The following is a 9,371-nucleotide window of genomic DNA, read 5'->3' on the forward strand; positions in this document are numbered from 1 at the left end:
GAGGTCACTATCACAGGTGCCAACAGCACAACAACTAAATACAAGTCCCCACTCTGCCTCTTTCTCAGTGTGGCTTTGGGCAAACTCTTCCCCTCTCTGAGCCCCAGGCTGCAAAATGAGGGCATGAGCCTCACCTCCCAGGGTCACTGCAAACATCAAAGGCGACCACAGCATGAACCCAGGAAAATTAAATATTCTGCAAATGTTTAATTCTTGCAACAGAATTAAAATAAAAGCATGCTGACAGACACGTATCTTTTCTTCTTTTTGGCACAGGTCCTCCCCTGCAGCTCCAAATAGTAGGGCATAGAACCGGCTGTGGTGGGAGGGGAGCCCGCGCCTCAGCCACGGGCCGGTCACTGACCACGGCAGCTCCTCATGGGCTGAAGCCTCCTTCCTTTACATAATTGTTCCTGGGATATCTGTTCTGATAGCACCAAAGCCCATGGCTGATGAACTTTTTTGAACTACCTGGCAGTGCACCTGAGTTATGTCATGCACTGACCTTGGGCACACATCCTTATGTAACTGTACACTGGGCCCTGCCCTGCTCTTTCATTCTCTCCTCTCCCTCCTTCCACTATTTCCCTCCTCCTTCACCCTTTACTCTCTAATTCCTGCCCCCACCCCCAGCAAACTCAGACCATACTCTTTCCTCCCCTCAGACCCTGGTTTTAAGGACAGACTTAACTTTCCAGCTCCTAGGCCTTCAACTGAAGACACTGAGGATTTCCATCTGAGGGAAGGGGAGCAGTTGTCATGAATGGTGGACAAGACCAGAGCAGAAGTTCAGAGGATAGAAAGCACTGGGTGTCTGGGAGTCTGTGCCCCCCCAAACTCAGACCATACTCTTTCCTCCCCTCAGACCCTGGTTTTAAGTACAGACTTAACTTTCCAGCTCCTAGGCCTTCAACTGAAGACACTGAGGATTTCCATCTGAGGGAAGGGGAGCAGTTGTCATGAATGGTGGACAAGACCAGAGCAGAAGTTCAGAGGATAGAAAGCACTGGGTGTCTGGGAGTCTGTCACCTACTGGGGGTGACCAGCTATGGATGGGGGTGCGCAGATGTATGTTGGGAAATGAGGATGGACAGACAGATGGGACCTCAAGAACATTGAGAGACTGAGACTGGCAGAGACAATGGGGCAAAGTTCTGATGATCAGTGTGCTCCCTGGAACCAGAGCCCACTTGGAAGTTCCAGTGTGTCCCAATACAAGGTGTGACACAGGAGACCTCTCGGCAGGTAAGCTAAAGCTGAACCAGCTCTGAGTGAAACTCTGAGCATAGAGGGGTGTGGCTGAGTGCTCAAGGGCTCTCAGGTCCACCAGCCCGAGGATTAAATCTCCATTTAGCCACTGGCAAGCCATACAATTACTTCTCCTCTCTGAGCCTCAGTTTCCCCAACTATAAAATCAGACTAATAATTGCACCTAGTTTGTTGTGAGCATTCACACAGGTGATGGTGGCACTTACAGCATTTAGCAAAGTGACTAGCATATAGCAGGAGCTCAGTAAATATAAGTCTCTTCCTTTGTCCATTACTCTATATCCTTGTCTCAGTTCTGAGGGCAGGCGTATGAACTGAGTCACCCCTATTGTGCAACAAGGCTTTATTGCACACCAGAGTTCTAAAATGTTTATTGCAAGAGATTATTATTATTGATACTAATAAATACTTACTGAGCAGTTACTATGTGTCCAGATTGTGTGAACCACTGTACATAAGTGATTCCATTGAATCTCTTCTACCACTTTCCAAGGTATTGAATGTTAATTGCAATTGAAAATAAAAAACTATTCAACTCTGCTGCTGCCATGAGAAATAAGCCAGAGATATTATGTAAAAGAATAGATGTGGCTATGTTCCAATAAAACTTTATTTATGGATGTAAAAAAAATCAAATGGAAATTCAAAGAAAGGGCTTCATCGATCTGCCCAAGACCATAGTGGGAAAGTGGATGAACTGAAATAGTCCCTGGTCATTCTGTGAATGCATCTACATTCTCTGAATCCAATCACTGTATGTCCATGATTCCAATGTCCTATGACTCTGATTGTAACAGTCGAAGTTCCAAACATCCGATTACTGTCTTTTGCTAACACGATAGTGGTTCTAATATGCTTCAACATCCATTAAGTATAAATATCCATTCTTCTACAAATACTCACTGAGAGCCTACTGCGTGCTAGGTTCTGACTGGATTTAGGGGGCACAGTGACAAGCACAGACAGCAGAGTCTCTAGATTCACAGGGCTAACTGTCTGGAGGTGGAGAGGACAAGCATGAGCCAATTTTGACAAAGGGTGGTAAGGACCATGACAGGAGAAGCAGAGAGTGCTCCAGACAGAGCACAGGATCCACCTGTAGGGGGTCAAGACAAGGCCTCCTGTATAGTTGTCAGTTAGGTTGCAGCCAGAGGAAGCAGTAGACTCTAGCCAGTGCTCCAGTTAGAGAGAACAGCGGATCCAAAGGCTGGGAGGGGAGAGGGCACCTAGTCCAAAAACTAAAGGTGGTTGTGTATGTCTGGACACAGAGATACAGGTGACAAGTGAGGCAGGAGAGGTAGCGGGGGCCAGAATACACAGGATTCTTTACGTCACGAGAAACGATTACAACCTCATTGTAAAAGCAATAGTCATGAGAAGATTTTAAACCAGGTAGAGACAAGATTGGTATCGCATTTTAAAAGAAATCCTCTTGCTGCTCCAAAGAGCTTGGTCTGGAGGTGATGATGTGTAGGCAGAGAGACCTTGAGGAGGTGACTTCCATGATCTAGGCAAGAAATGTCGTCATCTGAAAACTAGGATTAGGTAATTCAAACAGAGAGAAGAGGACAGATTTGAGAAGCTTAGGGATACACTGAATGCAGGGACGAGGAAGAGAGAGGGGCCTTGGACAGCTGGGTGGATGGTGGCACCTTTCCCTAAGATGAGGACTCGGGAGGGGCAGGTTTGAGTGGGAGCTAAGTCTTTTATTCAGGCAAATGAAGTGTAAGGCCTGTGGCACTCTCCCAAAAGGAGACGATGAGCAGGCAGGTGGCCAGAGAGGTCTGACAAAGGCCGACATGAGAGATGACAGCTAGAAATAAAGATATGCACTCTTCGGCATGGCAAGCGACTGAAGACATGAAGCATGAGGTGGGGTGGGGTGAGCAGCCCCAGGAACCCATCGCAGAGTGTGAGGAGTAGGGAATGCAGAGAAGAACCAGGGGAGCAGTCATGTATGGACTGGAACCAAGGAGGAGTCAGCAAAGGAGACCAACAAGGAGCAGACAATGGTATGAGAGAAAATGAGGAGAGAAGCCAGGAGAGTCAGCTGTGACAAACATCACATGAGGGTTGGTGAGCATTGTTGGGAGCTTAGCAGTGGCAAAGACCAGTTTATGGTTTTCTAGAGATGAATGGAAAGTGAAAACAATGAATCTAGACTGTCATTTAAGAAGTTTAACTGATACAAGGTGAGGAACTCAGTATATGCTCAGTAAATATTTCTAAGTGAATGTATCAGAGAAAAGGCTGGGAAGAGAGACAGCAGTGAGCACAGAGCAACTAGGCTGGAGGACGTGTTCTGTTGTTCTTTGGGTTTATTTTGTTTGAACATGACAGGTACTGAAACAGAAGTTCTCAAACTTCCCATTGTAACCTGTTAGTGAGACGTGAAATCAAATTGCAAGGTTGTGATCGCCACTGTTATTCCTGATCAAATAAATAGGAAAGAAAGGAAAGTAGCAGAGTGTATTACCTGCGGTAAGCGTAAGTATTGTTCTGTCAAACTTTTATTTCAGCTTTATGTACATGTATATGTACTGGTACCCGTATCCGTGGTTGTGTAATAATAACCATTTCTTACTATAGCCTGTCATAAAAAAAAAAAAAAAAAAAAAATCTCTTGATAGAACTTGTTTGCTCAAGAGATAAGAATGATTATATTTGTCCTAGGACAGAAGGTAATACATTGAGCACGCAGCATGCAATCATGTCATCATGTACCCTAAGCCTGATAACAAAGTTCATTGGCCCTTAAGGACTAGACTAGTCATTTGCACCACCATCTAAATGAGACATCGACCCAGACAGAGGGCACTGTAGCGAGGGGCAAAGGAGACAACGGTCGGACTAACTTTGTCAGCTGGAAATGGCCCTGCAAATATGTTGTTATTAATAAGCTGTTCTTGCCCATGTCAATCGGAAACAAAGCCGGGACTGGGATCCCACGTCCTGACTTCCAGTCAGGGGCCCTCTGCCTGCAGAGTGTGGTAGTCTGTTTTTGCCAGGAAGACAGGGCAAAGAGGAAAGTGAGGAGGGTCCCAGGAATTGATTAAGGATTGGGAGACTAAAAGGAGAGAAGAACAATAGAGGGGACAGACAAGAGGGAGTAAGTAGTGCATGGGGGGAGGGGCAGAAGGATAGAGAGTATTGTCAGGCCTCAGGAAGCAGACTGACAGGCTAACAAGAGAGGGACGAGGACTCCCAGAACCTTCCGTCCTCCCTGGGCACCCTTCTCTGGGGCTCTCAGATGAACACCTGCCAATGCAGAGACCAACTATCTGTTCACGACAGAGGTATCCTCACTGTTCCATGGAAGCACAGAAGGACCTCAAACGGCAGAGCTGGGAAGGTCAGGGGAGGTTTCCTGGAAGAGATGGTACTGAGCTGAATTTTGAATGGTAAGAGATGGGGTGAGGCAATGGGGTACTACCATAGGAAGCAAAGACATAGAGGCAGCAGAGAACTGGCAGAATCTGCATGAACCTCAACGGCTAGGGATGTTGAGGCAGCAAATCACAGCAGGAGGCAGGGCTGGAGAGGGGACTGCACAGAGACACAAACCACTGCACTTCCAGGGTCAAAGGAACAGAAAGTGTGGGAAATGGAAATGTCTCTGTGGAGGAGGCAACGGGGCTGGAAGACAGTGAGGGCTGCAGCTGGTAGCTTGGGCTGAGAAAGTCATTCCAGGCAGGGGAAAAGTATGGAGGTGGGAGAGTGGGAGAGAAATATTTAGAGAAGCATTTGACTTGGCAGGAGGGGAGGGGTGTTCATCATTCAGTGACTACTGAGAACCAGCAAAGCCCATGCACAGAAACCTACCCTGCAGAAGAATGGCTAGTTCCCTCAAAGAGCCCGTTTTAAGTTCTAGTTGTGTGACCCTGGATGAGTCACTTCTGTTTCCACATCTGTGAAACGGGGGTGATAAGTAACTACCTAAGACATTTGCTTAGAGGTTTAAAAATGAGAATGTATGGGGAAAGACTCTGTACACCCTAAGGCATTCTGCCACGTGCCCCAATCCCTGTACTGACATTAGAATCACCACTAGAGCTTAAAAAAAAAAATGCCTCAGGTCAACCCAGACCTACAGAATCAGAAGGGTGCTTGGACAGGCATTCTTTTTCTTCCATTTCTTCTTTTCTATTTCTTCATGTGGTCCTGATGCTCTATTAACTTTAGATCGGCCAGCTTCTGACAGCTGGGGAGAAGAAAACGCAGGAGAAATATAATTAGAGATCCTGGGGTTCCTGGAAATACATTGGATTTGGAGGGTTTTCTCATCAGGGCTTGACTGCTATGCTAAGGGAAAGAAAAAGAAAGACCTCTTAGCTTTCTCAAAACATGGGGAAATGAGCAAGGCAGCCAAAGGGACTGATGGCCCATTTGACCTCGTCTGGAGAGTCCTGAGAGATAACAGACCTTTCAACTAGTTACCCTCAGTTGCAGTACAGTAATCAAGAAAATCAATTAGAAGCACACAGTATCCTATGGCTTACAACATATTTGCATCTGTATTAATTTATTTGATCTTCATATTTCTGTGAGATGGGGCTTCTTATTTATTCCCATTTTATAAGAAAACTGAGGCTCAGGGGGAGAAATGACTACCCAGAAGTCTATAGGTAGCCGGGAATAGAGCAATGATTTGTATATGGGACTCTTAAATTCCAAGTCCTCTCTACCACATTCTGCTTCTTGCATTGATTGCAAGGTAATAGAAAGAGCACTGGAGCCCTAACTGTTGTTCTAGCTCTGCCGAGAACTTGCTGTGCAACCCCAGACAGATCTCTTGCCTTCTCTGAGCCTCACCATTTATCAATCTAGTGTGGTTATCATACGGATTAAATGACGTAATGACCTTAAAAGTATCCAACACAATCCCTGACATGTGATAAAGGCCAGGATGACCACAAGAAGGTGAAGAGAATGGGGAAAGTGGTAGTGCATAAGCACAGAGTATGGCAACATAATGGAAGGAGGGACCAACTTTGCCAGAGGGTTTCCTAGGGGCGGAGAATTTGGTCAGAGACTTGAAGAATGCAGGGTCGCTTCCCTGCCTTACCTCCCTCCCCTTGGTTTCAAGTGAAGAGGACTAGAGCTTGGGATGTGTAATGAGGCTGAAGAGGTGGGGATTGTGGGGCTATAAAAAAATTAATACTTTTCCTCCCACCTTCTAAGTTCGTCTAACTGGGCTAATAATCAAATTAACAGTGACAGATTGGGTATATGTGACATTTTGGACAAAGGAGAAGAGGGGGGAATGGGGTATTAAGATTTCAGAAGCGAGAATGGGCAATTTACAGGTAGTTGAGTAAGAAAGGAATACACACACAAACACACAGGAAAGGAAAATTCTTGCTAGGCAACTGGAAAACAATGGGAAACTGGGGTATCGAGCTAAAAGGCCCAGCTTGAAGCCCTCCTATTTACCATATTTAATTCAAATTAGGCTGAGGTGAACATCCTAAAATTTCCTCTCCGAAGCAGGCTTTTCTATCTGAATCTCTTGGGCAGGAAAGGGAGAGGGGTCAAAGGTTCATTCTGAGTCTTGTTTCTTAATACAGTTTAAAATCAATATTCCAAAAGGCAAAACTTTTGGTCTCCTTCAGAGTGAAGGAAGCATGTCACATGGGCCTTGAATGCCTGGCCAAGGAGTTGGAATTTTGACATTGAAAGGTTTTAAGCAGGCAAATGTCATGGTCCATTTTGCAGATTTGCAGTTTATAAAGGCCATTTTTTGGTACGGTGGGACAGCAGACAAGAGGGGTCCTGGAGGCTGAGAGACCATCGACTGAGGCACATCGCAGAGGGAGGGTAGGGCTGATAGAGATTCCCCACCAGAATCCCCTGGAGGCCACCTCCCAATTAAAGAAGATCAGAGATATGATGAACGTAGAAGTGCTCAGAAACAGCTGCCAGCCACCAGCTCAAATGTGAAGGGTTGTTTGTTATGCTTATAGTAAGTGAGAAGCCCTTTGAAGGGGCCTGGAGCCTCCAGCCCAGCAAGCTCGACCCTGCAGACAAAGGGCAGTGGGAGTTAGCGTCCTTCGGTTCCCTGGAAGTGGAGTATTCATCTCCATTTCTCAGAGGCTGAAGTAAACCTCACTCTACAACACTACAGCAAGGGAGGAGGTTGAAAGTCTCTAGGTCAGGGCCAAGAGGGGTTCCTTTGAACAAAAGGCCCCCCCCACACACAGGAGGGTTGGAGGTAGCAGGCAAGTGGGCTAGCTGGGCCAGAGGGTCAGGTGACCATTCCTTGGTCAGACCGCTGGGCTTTCCAGCCTCTGCTTCATCCCTGACAGGAGACACCTTGGGATAATAATAATAATGGCGATGACAATGCACAATGGTGCTTCCAGTGAGCCAGACTAATGCTTTACCAAGTGACCTTGTTTACTCCTGACAATCCCTCAGAGAGGTTAGGTAATTTCCCTAAAGTTACTTACCCATAGCTGGTAGGTGACAGGGATGGCGTCTGACCCCTGTCCAAGCTTGGGGCACTCTCCGAATGCTGTTTTTTTCTGATTTTCAAGTCTCTCTCTCCCCTCTAGGCAGGGAGGGGAGGGGGCACAGGAAGGGCTCTGACTCCTCCTAAGGGCCTCAAGATGCACAGAGTACACTTAGGGGGTGCAGAGTTGACTCTCAGCAGCCCGTTTACTCAGCTCTCAGCTCGATTGTGAGGAGGTAACGATGCAAATGGGGTCTATAGTACCATTTCAAAAACTGACAAGAAGTCTGAGCTGGGTGGCCCCCACTGGCCTCCCAGTTCTGGAAGATGAAATTCTAACTGGGGGCCGATGATGGATGGAGAGGAGATGGGGGAGCTCTCCCTATCCCACAGTGATAAGACCAGACTCCTAGCCTTCTCCCTAGACCTCCCTAACTGGCAGGGTCCAAATGGTCCATGGGTCTCGCCCCAGGTGAGTGGAGTTGCCACACTACCACCACAGTCTTTGACTGCAGGATAAGGACTTGCAAGAGCACTCTGTTCTCTGGGCAAATTTGATTCTGCTGCCTTGTGGCCTCTACTCCTCCTTCCCCATCTCCCTCCTTCCCTAGACACAAAGGCAGACACAAATACACAAGCCCAAGCAAAATTTTTAATTGAAAAAAAAATTTTTTTTAAGTACTAAGGAAAAAAGGAGCAAAAAGACTGGGTGGGCAAGCCTGGGCCACTGTAGGGGGAACACTGCCTAACTGCACAGAAAAGAAGTTTTGGGGAGGCCCAGGGCTCAAGACCATAGCCTCCCTCAACAAAGACTCCCACTCTGTGCCTTTGGTTGGGGTCCCTCCTCCTGTCTGTAGACTGGGAGAGTCAAACTCACACCCACTCGCCACATAGGGAATGTAACCACCAAGCAATTTCTCCCCAAACTCCCATTTTAATTAGATTTTTTGCAAGTTTTCCTGCCCTTTTCACCACAAAGGGGTGAGAGAGGGTGGGCTGCAGAGTTAGGAATATAGACATAAACTGCTGCCTAGTCACATGCAGTTTCTCTTCTTAGAATCCCAATCGGAACTTCGATAATTCATACCAGAAAAAAAAATAAATCTGTTGCTTATTCTCTTCTCTCCTGCCAGCTTTTGTGCCCAAGTCCAGCTTTCTCCTTTCTGCTTCTCTGCGGGTTCATCTTTCAGCCAGTCTCTCTCTGCTTGGGGATTCTAGGTCTCCCTCTCACTAACGTCTCTGGACCTCTTTCACTCATTAAAAAAAATGGGGGGGATAAAATCGAGAAGAGGGGAGCCTCCCTCGCCCAATCTCTTTCTTACCATCCCCCCCGACACACACACACACACACACACACACAAACACACACTCACACTCTCCAGCGACCTCCAGATGTTCCCGACTGTGCGGCCATCTGCTGAGATTGCTCAGGCGCTCCGGGAAGGGGGCAGGGATCCCGGTTGCCGGAAGCTGGGAGCGAGGCCGACTGGAGTGGGCGGGAGCAGCGTGCGCACTTTTGAGACGCTCCCTAGGGTGGCACCCGGGCTCCGCAGGCGGGCGGGGGGCGGGGAGCGCGCCAGGAAAAGCAGACACTTTGGCGACACTCCCTAAATCTGGACTGCCTGCGGAGCCGCCACTGGGCGTCGGGCGG

At 47.5% G+C, this 9,371-nt stretch overlaps 1 long non-coding RNA gene across 2 annotated transcripts; it reads right to left on the reverse strand.

The window, feature by feature from the left end:
- Positions 1-1,861: 1,861 nt before the first annotated feature.
- LOC112474611 lies at positions 1,862-9,179 on the reverse strand. 2 transcript variants are annotated; one of them, XR_003044477.1, is made up of 4 exons: positions 9,094-9,159; positions 7,719-7,871; positions 5,361-5,470; positions 1,862-3,859 (listed from the first exon to the last, which is right to left on the reverse strand). It is a non-coding gene; the product is annotated as an uncharacterized LOC112474611 (long non-coding RNA). The 2 variants fall into 2 exon arrangements; XR_003044478.1 differs by lacking the exon at positions 1,862-3,859 and having other exon boundaries at positions 3,868-5,470; positions 7,719-7,863; positions 9,094-9,179.
- Between the last annotated feature and the right edge of the window lie 192 nt (positions 9,180-9,371).

This window comes from Pteropus alecto, unplaced genomic scaffold (assembly GCF_000325575.1).
Source record: "Pteropus alecto unplaced genomic scaffold, ASM32557v1 scaffold7, whole genome shotgun sequence".
NCBI lineage: Eukaryota > Metazoa > Chordata > Mammalia > Chiroptera > Pteropodidae > Pteropus > Pteropus alecto.